The 13,131-nt window shown below is 32.5% G+C and overlaps 1 long non-coding RNA gene across 1 annotated transcript in view; it reads left to right on the top strand.

Annotated features, from left to right (window-relative positions):
• Positions 1-1,095: 1,095 nt before the first annotated feature.
• Positions 1,096-13,131, top strand: part of LOC146993276 (uncharacterized) — a 42,924-nt gene continuing 30,888 nt past the window's right edge. The window contains exon 1 of the long non-coding RNA XR_015038777.1: positions 1,096-1,284. This is a non-coding gene — a long non-coding RNA (uncharacterized LOC146993276). The remainder of the gene's footprint in view (positions 1,285-13,131) is intronic.

Genomic DNA, 13,131 nt, shown 5'->3' with positions numbered 1-13,131 from the left:
AGCGTCGAATCTCTCTCGGGGGTCACGGTTCATGCCAAATTTCACCTCGACGATAGTCTGCCGTCGCTGACGGTTAAATAAACATTTCAAACTGACGATACTCTATCGGGGCAAACGGTGAAGTGGTTAAAGAAACATTTCGCATATTTCTATTCAATTCCTGTTAATTTCAAGAGAGCAAAATGCTCTCTTAAGTAATGAGTAATCGAGTGTATTTTAGCATTTTCAAGTACGTGTATCTTAGTTTTGATTGTTATAGAATAGCTAATATTACAGAATTTGAAACATAAGGGAAACATTTAATGTTGCTTATAAGAAAGTATAAGTATTATTGTAAGCAGCATAAGAGGAGTCAGGAAACGAGAGAAATGAATTGTGCCTTCACCAGGATTCAAACCAAAGGGTAACAGTTTTCTAGATAAACGTGTTAACCATTTACACCGCGTAAGCATGTATAGAGGAATTCAAAAATCGCTTATATTATTCGCATTGAGTGGGAGGTTGGGAACATGCACAAGAAGAAGTCACCCAAATCCAGCTAGAGACAAATTATTGATCGTTTTTAGTTCGGGTGCCAATGTAGAGATTATTATCTTTTTGAAGCAGGATATGTAAAAAAATACGTAATTATGTCTTTGCTGGGATTCCAACCGTGGATATTCCAATATGTGAGCTGAACACGCACTTATAATTTGAGAGCAGGCATTGGAGAATGCAATAAATATCCTACATTCTAGTAGGATTTTCTGTCTTGACATATTTAATTCTGATAAATCGTTCTGAATGAAATGCTTTATAGAGAGCTCTGCATAATTTGATTCGCAGTTTTAAAGTGCTGAAATAAAATACTAGGAAAAGTGTAGCCATTATTTAAACTTCAAATTAAATTTCAATAAAATCAGAGGAAAAAGTCTTTAAAATACTCAAATTAAGCTGCATCAAAACGTTACGCTCTAATCAGTCTGCAAAGAAGAGGAATTGTTGCGTTAATGAATGCTGAGCTGCAAGTAAACGTAAACGAAAACTGCAATTAATTTAGTGTGGCAGCCCGGGGCCCGCTGTCACACTATTAACTGCAATTTTCGTTATGTAATAGTGTGGTTTCATTGCGTAACAGAGAAGTGGAGCTCATTGCTCGAAAATGTTCAGCACTTTGGTGTTTTTGCGGAGACTTGCTCTTGGTCGAATCAGAAATGCGATGCGAGAAACCTGAGTGGCTTTGGAGAACAGAACTTGAGTCAGTCTCAGGAGATTGAAATATGAGCTCTTCGGCGGTGAATTCAAGTAAGTCAACTCTTTTTAATTAGCGAGCATTGGTTGGCTTCTGAGACCGCCATAACTGTCACCCCTTAAACTATTAGACAAAATACTGCACTACTCGAAGCTTTGATTAAAATATTCTGTACAGATTTATTGTCTGATTAATAATATATTAAAAATTTATTTAAATGCATTAAATTCTGACGTAAGAATGTTACAAAATCTTCAGAAATCGGCCAAAAAATTCTTTAAATCAGAGTACATTAAACAAAGCAGATAAATTTCCTAAGTTTTGGCGTATTATTGCCTTTGATAGCTTCCAAAAATCTATTTCAGTTCTTCTCTTCAAACACACACAAAAAAAGAGATGAAATTAATTTTGTTAATGCTATTATTCACATATCTGATCAGGAAAATCTCATTCTAGATTCCTGTAGTTATTGAAAGCGTATGGCCAACTTCATCTCAAATAACGGTAAATATTTTAATAAGTAATATTAAAAGATATAACTCTCTATTGTAATGAGTCATTCGGAAACACACGGAACTTTCTGAAGTAATGTTAAATTAAGTACTTGAATATCATTTATTATTTCAAGCAATAACACTTGAGAGCATTTTCGTTAACTGCGATTTAAGCCCTCTTACTCACTTCAGGTTCCTAATGTTGTGAGTTTTCTGGGCCAACGCATGGCCAACTTCACCTCAAGAGATAGAGGTGAACATTGTAATAAGCCATATTAAAAGACATAACTGTCTCTATCGTAATAAGTCATTTGAAAAAATATAGACCTTTCTGAAGTAGGCTAAATTAAGTATTTAAATATCATTTATTATTTCAAGCAATACCTTTAAGAGCATTTTCATTAACTGCGGTTTATTGCTTACATCCAAATTTGAATCGATTCTTTATTCCCAAATCCACAAGTCAATCTTTTTCAAGCATTTGTAATATATTCCTGGGAAAAGAATATCTAATCAAATTTTACATAAATATATAATGTAATAATTAAAATAAAAACTTGCTTTTTTGCCTTGTTACTTCATGTTTGCGATGAATTTGCAATAACACTAGTTGAGATTTAGCACTATATGTATATGCTTACAAATAATTTTCTGTAAAATGGAGTTTGGAAACTTAAGTTGAAATTTTCTTTAAAATTTAAGCTTTATCACTTATTTTAACTGTTTCTTTGCTTCAGAGAATAACTTCGCTTACTAACGTTAAATTCTTGTTAATTTCAATGATATCAAATGTGTTGCTGATATGAAAAATTCTGTTAGCTCTGAAAATTTCACGATAACCATTCATTAAACATGAATTTTTGAGAAGCAATGATATTAAGTTAAAGTTTGAAATATACAGGCAGATTCTAATATCAGAATATCGTAGATACAAAGATTCCTTTTAGGATTGTCAATATTTAACATGTTTCTTTTATGTTTTCTTTTCATAAAAGACTATACACTACGTTCCCGGTGTCTTTAAAGTAGTGAAATGGGGTTTTACAAAACTGTATTAATCAATAAAATGTGCACCCTAAAAGCGCGACAAGACTTACTTAGTCCTCAATAGAGGCAACCTTAAGCTACAATTAAATGCAAACAAATTATTGTATTATGTGTTTATGGGATATAAGTCTTGAAACGGCAGATGATTTGCTTGAAAGCGCTTCATAAAATTATTGAAGTCTATATAGCTAATGAAAAGTAAAGTGTGAAGTACTCTAAAACTGTCTGAAGCTCATAACAATGAAAATTATCAAGAGAAGTAAAGGAAAAGGTTTTATTACTCTTATACTATCTGAGTTATGATTTAGCTAAGAAATAAATAAAAAGCAGTTCTTTGTGAAATAAAGAAATGTATTCAAAATATTGATTTATAATGGTGAAGAAAAAGACTGAAAGTAAATTGCTTCTTTGCCCTAAATGTAGCAAAAACTGCCATAAAATGTCTAGAAACACTCCAATTTGCCATAAAAGTGACACTGGTTGAGAAATGGGGCAGTGGTGAACGATAATAATGCACCACTGCCAGCATATTCGCTGCTTCCACAAATTTTCGCCTATTCTCAAGCCTTTTTTCTCAGTGAAAATTTCAGTACGAAGGTGATGTGATTTATCTACAGTTCTCTTATAGCAAAGAAACTTCATGATAATCATCCAAGTCACCTATCCTAGGTTGACGTTAATGATCCTTCTTGATTAATAGGCAACCCTAAGGTCCAAGGCGGAGAAACATCATTAAAATTTCATAAAAATGATCTTCAGACGGTAATAGAGAACAAACCCTGATTTTTCCCGATCCTCTCTCAGTCATCTGATCTTCTACTGAAACACCTTTATACGACAAATCACTTCTCTTATGATTAATGAATGAAGACGATTATACCGTTGCAATAAAATCGAAGGTAGTAAAATATTTATTAGAGACTAATCCTAAGCAAATTCGAGGTTTTAGAAGATGACAGTTCATAAAATGATGTGCCACAAACTCAGTTATTTTTTAACATAAATCTTTACAGATGTGTTCCCCGATTTAACAGAAAATGGAATTTAGTCATTATGTACTTTAAGTTTGTACGCAAATGCCTGTAAATAAATACATGCGATAATCTGGGAAATATTAAGACAAACATATGCAGGAGGTAATAAAAGGGATTAGGACGATACAACCAAGGTTTAAACAGAAAAACATATTTATTTTATAAAGGTTTAAAAAAAAACCAAGTGTTTTAGGGCGAACGTTTTATGAGTTTTTTGTCTTCTGATATGATAAATTAGCATGTCCATTACACTCTCCAAAATTTGCAGACTAATCCTACATAATAGAAGTCTTAAAATAATTTCCTATACGGAGAATAAGAAAATGAAAGGCAGAAAATTTTATGTTAATTTGTATGTTGTTAAACTAAACATTAATGCGTTATGTGGCAGTCAGTGTTAGCTGTGGGTATTAGTTTTGGTTCAAATATTTGTGTTGCAAATTATAATTTTTATCAAGTCCAGTTTTCGATCTGAGTAGAAAAGCTTCAGAAATGAATCATACTATTCGAAGCCGCAAACTCGGAATTCTTTATTTCAGCGCTTTATACTTCGCAATTTTAATATTAAAATTAGTCATGCAGCAACAACCAGCTGTCTTATGCAAAAAGAAAATGAAAGTGGAAATGTAAATAGTTTTTGATTTAATTAACAGTTTGGAATTATTTACAGTTAAGAATCAAATTTTTTGAGAAAAACCACCGTGAAGACAAAAATTCTGAACATATTAAATTTTACCTACGGAATATTCGTCTCAATGTGTTTCGGTATTCTTTCTAGTTTTAGATGAAACCAGGAAATATGAAACTTGCAAAGAAAGACAGTTATTTTTAACACATGTCTTCTTTCACCTGCTCACCGCTCCGGAAACATGGTAATTAAAGGTGAATTAAATTTGCTAATGTTTTCAACGCATTATTCGTTAAATAGTAGCATTTTAATATTTTGCTTTTATTACCTTAGTTTTGAATTTAACTAATGTCGCATAATGATTGACAAAAAGAATTCGAACTTAGTTATTCTTTTGAATGCTAAACGATGAAATTATTGGAAGGCGGCTATGCATAACCATAAGTGTTTTTTCTTTTTCAGTTTTAGATAAGATTTAGCATTTCCCCGCTTTGCTATTACTCGAGTGTACGAATACGAATAGTACAGTGAATACGACCATCAAGCTGTATTCTTTTCCCTGTGTTCAGTTTCTTGTGGAAGGTTGCATGGATATTTACTGGTTTCCTCTAGTGTAACAACAATGAAAGACATATTCTTTTAGGAAGGTCATCGTAAGGATATCTTTTCTAAAGCGGACAAACTTCGCTTGTTCTACGGCAATCAACTAACCAATAACCCAAGCTGTTTCTATTAATCCACGTCCCCTTTTTTCATACTGTGCTATTTACAAGTGTTCTGTAAATTTGTAATTAGTAGCGTTAAGGATCTCGAAGGGATATTGAAAATTAAAGTGAGTTTGCTAAATTTTCACTTCCAGTAGTAAGACAAAAAAGTAGTCTTCATTAGATTTAAAAAAAAAAAAAAAAAAAAAAAAAAAAAAAACATTTTCTTGAAGCTGCTATACAGCATTCTAATATTAATATCTTTAATATATTCGCTAAAAACTTGAACGAATAAGACTTTGCCACGCAAATCATAGTATATATTTTGCAGAAAACGTACTTAGAATTTAAAGAAGTCAAATTATATTATTATTTTCAATGTAATTCCAATCAAGTATATTTTTATCAGTCGCAAACTTGTGAATTAACAGAGAGTTACTTTAGTATTATTATTTATTGTTTACGTGTTCCGCCTTGAGGCGTTACACATATGGGAGGGATTCCTTCCTGGAGGACTTTCTACGAAAACTTACTCGTATTATCACGTCACTCATAGGGAAAAGAAAACCACGAAAACGCCCATGCTGCCAGCCCGTTCCCTTGATTAGAACTTCGAACCAAACAACCAGTTTTTAGGAACTTTACCACTCGGCCGCTGGTGGGCATAGCGAGTTACTTTATCGATTTAAAATACTGCTGTCATTCGTTGTTTGCAGTTTGAATTTCTACAATAATAGTAAATTAATTAATTTCCAGGATCTTTTTTCTCTGCGTATACTAGAATACCAATACTGATTTAGACATCCTGTGAACACCCGAAATTTTGAACGCATATTTGAAAAACGTCTTTTGGAACATACCTTTGAAAAAAAGGCATTACTGAGTTTTATGCTCTTTCGTTGTTTTTCAGAGGAATGTTTTGGCTGGTTTCAGGAAGAGATTTTTTTTTTTTTACGATTTTACAATTTTTACTTAAATTGTTTAATGATAATTTAAGTTATATCTGCTTAATTTCTAAAACTGAAGCTTTGATGGGCAACATATTTACACACAATAAAAGATTCTCTAATTACAGTATGCTTTATTTGGATACATTTTGGTCTTTCTTGCATTTATAAATTTTACATTTTAAAATAAATAAGTTATTATTGCATAATATATTGAAAGGAAACCAGAAAAGGTTTGAGAACTAAAGCAACGGTTTGTCTATTAATGGGTGTTTTAAAAGTGCATATGGAAAGGCTTAATAATACGACACGTGTGGACTAATGTATTTTTTATATATGTATTTGAACCATAGAATTTGGAAAATGCATCACACCACGAAAGCATTTTTCACATCGCGATTCAAATAATTAGCTAATGAAGAAAATGTTTTCAAGCTAAACTTATTCATCTCTTAATGGGAACACGCGGAAAAAAATAATGTAAAAATGTAAGAAAAAAGAAAATATAAATATAGTAATTTGAACGAAATAAGCTGTTCCATTTGAAATTTGTCTCAACAATAAACGCAACTAAATAATGCTGGCCAAATGGAAACAAAAGAAATAGCGCTACTGATAAATTACCAGATGATGCAATTTGACACTTTTCGTTTCATTTCTGTACCAGGAAATCTATTCAGTACTTCAAATCAAACTCCGCTTTCATACCTTCGAGAGACAAGACGTTGCTGGGTCAGTGTGATTTATGCTTTACGAACAGGTATCAAAAGCACTGTTGTTAAATTAATTTCCATGAGCTCGGATCTAGCATGGAAATAAAAAGGTACGTGCACGCAATGCGTTAAAATTCCGCAGCTGTACGTTCATTCTCGGATACAATGAAGTTCTTAAGACTTCTACCAGTTGAAGGGGTTTGCGTGAATTATTTCTGTTACGCATATGAATATATTTTCGTCATATTTGTTTCTTATTTCACGGCTTACATTTCATTTCTTTCGAATAAACGCGAATCTCACCTTTTCAGGTCAAGTTAACGTATTTTAGTAAAACTAAATACTAAGCTGCATTTAACAGTACAATAGTTGTATTTGCATCAGCTGTAATATAATGGCATTTCATTTTTTTTTCAAACACTTTTATCACGTTACACGTTTGTTGAACTATTAGTTTTCTTATGATAGGCTGCATTTTGCCATACAACCAAGCTCATTCACCGCCGTTTGAACTATGCTGAACTAACAGAGGAAATGTTATATAAATTAGTCCAAAATTATCTGAATTGATTTCTGATTGTTTGATTTACAGTGTCAAACAATATAAATAATTTGTCAAAAACACTATAAAATCGTTTTATTTGCAGCTATCTGAAATGATGTGACATCTAAATATGGAACTCAAATGTGTCCTTGTGAAACTCTCACAAACTAATGCCTAAAATTCTTGCTTTCTGTTGTAATTAAAAATATTAACTACTAAGTTGCGTATAATAAAATTTGTACGACGTTCATTTAATTTGAAACACACTTTTGAACACTGATCTGTTGTAAAATATCATTCTTAGACTAATGTGTGAAATATTATTTTAATTTTGGTAAGTCGTCTTCCAAAGGTCATCTTAAATTAAAAAAAATAAATGTTCTGTAATAATAGTGACTGAGGCTGCGAAGATCCGCGAATGTTGTAGCGACGTGGTTTTAGCTGAAACTCTCAACATGGGATAGGTTCTGTAATTTAGGGGAAGAATTTTCGCTCGTGATATTGAGAATGAATAGCAATCGAGTCCAGGCTATTACAGTGTAGTGGGACTAAAAATAAATAAATGAATGCATTGCAATATTGGTTTATCCATCCTTTGGCATTACGTTTGGACGAACACATCTCTCCCCACACGAAAGGAGTTTTAAAAAAATCTGGATTTGCTTAGCATTAAACTCCCTTCAAAATAAGCGGTGAATAATAACGGAATATACTTGCAAGAGCATGAGGCATTTTGTAGACTAGAGCTGCACAGTAAAATAAATATTTTTTTTTTCGTTTTAAGAATAAAAAGTAACATTCTTTAAGGAATATTATCTTTGTATAACAATATAAGTATTGCTATTACTTAGAGCTATATATGGTAAATGCTTAATTATAACTTCAGTCACTCTGAATTGAGTTCTGAGATAAAACACATTAAAATAAAGTTGCAGTAAATTCTGATTCTGCGTAAGTACAATTGTTGGCTATTTTTTTCCTGCACATTCTTCAAAATAAATATCACTCATAAGTTACCCATAAAACCCACGTTTATAAGGAAAAGAAACTGAAAAAGCGTTACTCACAAATTTAAATGTCCAGTATTAAAACACAGTAGAAAGGTTTTGGGTGTGAAAATCTGTTCCTAACTTTTGAGGATATTTCAACAGCAATATCTAACCTCGACCTATTCATGAAAGGGGAGAGAACTCCTCTAAAACTTCGCAAATATCATTCACCATGGAAAAACATTAGCGAAGAAAAAGTGAAACTTCTCACATCGCATCCCCTGAACAGCTATTAAAGAGTTAGTATTAAGATACCACGTAACGGAAGCTAATCAGGGTTAAAGTCTGTATTTCATTCATTCGGCGAGTTTTCAAGCCGTAACTGAAGACATTATAAAATTTAATACACGTCCAACAGCTAACTTACGAGATGCCCAATAGTCTCCAGAGAAAAGGGTAATTTCATTACCGTTCCCTTCACAGCATTTTACTGAGAAATGGTTAAACTTTGGGAAAAGTTGAAAAAGAACGAAGAAAGATTTTTTAAAAAATGCCTTAGACGGATGAAAGTTAAGAAATACAATTTCAATTTTTTCTTCATTAAATATATAAATACAATTTTCAAAGTTTTATATTGTATAACTTACGTCATTCAGCTCAGGAAACAATTTTTTGTACATTTATTGTAATATATTTATAAATACAGACATTTGAGACAAAGTTTACCCAAAAAATAACATTTAAAAATATTATGTTATTTATACTAGAAATTAAGTTTATAATTCAGCCATTTTTCATCATATACATGCATATATTACAAACAACCTAGAGTAGTATATGCATTTATGCTTATAAAAGTGGAAAAAAAACCTTTCCGTGCAACATTTTCTCAGAACGCTGCATTTGATACTTATCTGAGTATCAACGCAGTGACACTTATATTGTATACACAATCGTCACTAAAAATTTAGATTTCAGAATTTTTTTTTTTCAGATTTCTACAGAAATATTTCTGTAGTTGCGGGCACGTAAACGACATGCTTAGGCTTACATATTCGGTTAAAATTACAAGTTCATTTAGGGGAACATCAACAAATAATTTTAAAAATATCCTTTGTCACCCTGTACCATAAAAACCTTGAAATGATTCTTAAACTTCACATAATATTTACATGATACGTGCAAAATTACAATTTAATTTCGAAAAAATAACAAGTGCATGTACAAAGATATAAAAAGGTATATATATATAGATTTAGATATATATAGAGAGAGAGAAAGAGAAAAAGAGCAGGATGTCGAGGCACTTTTATTTAAATCATACTAGTTGAAATTCTAATGGTAAATTTGTAAAATCTCTCATTTAAGAATAAAGCTTTCTTGGTGATTCAATATATCAAGCTAAAAGGCGATTTTCTTTCTTTAGAAAGAAACCTTCAACAGAATCCACAGTTTAATATGTAAATTTCATGCGAGAATAGGGAATTATTAATCATATGCAGATTACTTCAAAATCAGCAATAGAGTCTTTCTTTTTAGCTCCTTTTCGAGGTATTTGATATCAAAGTGAAACTACCAAATCACGGGTTGTGTTTGACAGTTCTGCAAAGTCTGAGTCAGAAGTTTCTTAGAGGATATTTTTAATACTGCTCCAAAACTTCAAAACTAATCGTTCAACATGCTATTAAAATTTAGAACTCATTGAAGATATTGAAAAACTATTCTGAGAAATCCTAGTTAATAAAAATTATTTTGATTTCCAGAGAATCTTTTGGAGATGAACCGCTTCAAAAATTCCGGCTTCTGACAGTTACGTACAACACTACTTGTGTTTGGCCATTAGACCATTAAAACAACTTGCCATAGAGGTGGTGTATTTAATTATGGCAAAGCACACTAGGGCTATCTGCCTAAGGGGAGGGATGCCTTTCGTGGAGGACTTTCTAAGGGAAACTGGCTCGTATACACGTTACACATGGGGAAAACCACGAAAACGCCCATGCAGCCAGCCCGTTCGCGGGATTCGAACCTCGGACCGAACTACCAGTGTTCAGCGTCTTTTCCGCTCGGCCGCTGGTGGGCTTGCCATAGAGGAACAAACGACTTTCCCAAAAGCTTTGAGAGTTCCCATATTGGAAAATAGCTACGTAGATGATGTTCTCACAGCAGCAAAGAACTTTCAGGAAGCGAAACAATTATTCTCACAAATTATGAAGAAAGGTGGATTTTTAATAAGGAAAAGGATATTAAATGAGTTATCAGTTATTGAATATTTGCAACAAGAATTTACAAGTCTTTACTTTGGCAGTATGGAGACAATCAAATTCATACTAGGAAACATCTATAAAATGCTTCTGAACACGCATACGCTGCAGTATTTTATCTAAAAGCAGAATTCGAAAATGGAAAAATCCCCGTTTCATTGATTATTTCGAAAAAAAAGGTTGCTCCAGTGAAAACAATATCATTGTCAGTTCTCAAACGGCGTGTAGCACTTCTTTCTCATCTTTATAAAGTTGTTTCAACATGTTTAAGGAAATATTCCTATTGAACAGACTATTTATACTCCGACTTCAAAATACTCTTCAAAAATGGAAAGTTTTGTTGCTAATACGAGTAGAATATCAAAAGTTCAAGACATAACTTCGAAAGCTTGATGGATTTACGTGAAAAGTCAAGACAATCCAGCAGATTATGCTCCCAAGGGTATTTCTGCAGCAAAACTCAAATGTCACACTTCGCGGAGACAGAGCCTTCAATGGTTGTTTCAGAATAATATTTTCTGTCTGTATAGAGATCCACAAGAAGCATGCATGGCTGATATCAGACGCGGAGAAACGAAATCGGCTCTGTAAGTCAACATCTGGCAGTTAGAAATTATTTTCAAATACTCAATGTTTTTAAAATGCATTAAAATAATGTTGTGGTGCTTAAGATTTATGAGAAGTTGCAAAATAGAAGTTCAGAGTCAAAGAATCAAAGTTGTATTATCTCCCGGAAAACTTGAACAAGCAACTAATCTGTAGTTAAGTTCAATCAAAAATCAGAATTTAAGCTTGAGTACCACTATCTAAAAAAAGACTTTCCAAAAACAGTAAACTGATTCCAATGAATATTGTTCTGTGTAGAGATGGAATTATTACAGTAGGAGGACGATTAAAAAACTCAAACGTAGATCAAAATCAAAAATGCCATAATCTTACTATCACAAAATTCAGTTACATTGCGGCCTGAACTTACTCTGTACTGTATTCTACTAAAGTATTGGATACCATCTGGAAGAGATGAAATTTGACGAATTCTATCTAAATTTCTGACTTGCTTTGACCTGTTCGACTGAAGTGGCAACCATGCATTATCATCATTCGAGACTTCTTTCTATTATATTTAGTGTTGGAAGAGCATTTCTTAACGTTAGACTTGATTTTTGAGGACCATACGTAACAAATTCTAATTTGACTCGCAGCAGAGTGAGAACTAAATCCAACATTGCTCTTTTTATTTGTTTTGCCACTAAAGCAGTTCTCCTTGAAATTGTATCAGATTTTTAAATAGACGCTTTTCTACAGGTTTTTAAGACGATTTACCTCTGGATGAGAAAGGCCAAAAATTAATTTTCATATAATTTTTGATATAAAAAATTTCGGGGAGCAGCAACCTGTATAAAAGAGTATCAGCTCTTATCAATTCTGCCAAAATTTAAACTTTTCAGCTCAACTACATATTGGTATTAAGCTCCACCTTTAGCTCCGCATCTCGGAGGATTGTGGGAGGCAGGAATCAAGTCTGCGAAGCAATCTTAGTTCAAAGTTTTCAAGCCAACTGTCCTAACTTTTGAGGAATTTATCACTGTAATAAAACAAATTAAAGCATGTCTTAATTCTCTTTCTGCAGATCCTTAGTATTTTAAAGCTCTTACTTCATGACATTTTTAATGGGCGCTCCTATAACAGCCTTTCTGAAAAAGCTTGAACACAATCGCTTTGCAGAAAGTAAAGATTGGCATCTGCTTAACAAGTTCGTAATCAGTTGGGGGCAAGATGGAAAAAAGTGTATCTGAGTGAACCGCAGTTATGTAAAAAGTGGACTTTGCATGAAAAGAATAATCAAGCGAATGACTTGGTGTATTTCAGGGAAGATTCATTGCTCCTTTGAAAGGAAATCTCGAAAGAATCACAAAAGCTTTTCCTTTAAAAGACAGAGTCGTTCGAGTTGTTGAAATATAAACGTCGACTGGACTTTATCGGCTTCGAAATTCTAAATACTGTCTTCTTCCTATGTAGTCATCCTAAACTTGAAAGTTCAGATGGGGACAGGCAGGTATGTTATGAAAATTCAAGGTAAGCTAATTAACAATTACTAATTATTCAAATTATCACCCAACAGCTACATTATATGAATTCCATAACTCCAACCGAGATCTACAGCCTCCATAAAACTTCTCTATGTTGATTTCGAAAACTTAACTACTTTACTTTCGTTTCTGAATTCACGTCTTCCAAGCTTAATATTTTCATTCGACTTATTAACCCGAAATTCATTTTGGGAATCAACTTTAGGAACACTTTATTAAGTGTTCATTTACCTTTCCACTTAATACCGTGTTCCTTATATTCTACACTTTCATTAATAACGTTTCTTAACTAATACATGCTGAATGTTGTTTTCGTTTCACTACTGAAACATTTAGTATTTTTAATTTTTTACAACTGGTTTCTTTTGAGATTATAATTTTTTGTTGTTCATTATAAATTTTTCTTAAAGGTTTGTTTATTGTACCTTCAAATTTTGTTAAAGAAA

This window comes from Stegodyphus dumicola, chromosome X1 (assembly GCF_044657685.1).
Source record: "Stegodyphus dumicola isolate Sdum_Otavi_A_Nest chromosome X1, ASM4465768v1".
In the NCBI taxonomy this organism is placed as follows: domain Eukaryota; kingdom Metazoa; phylum Arthropoda; class Arachnida; order Araneae; family Eresidae; genus Stegodyphus; species Stegodyphus dumicola.
This window is presented reverse-complemented; position numbering and strand designations above follow the sequence as displayed.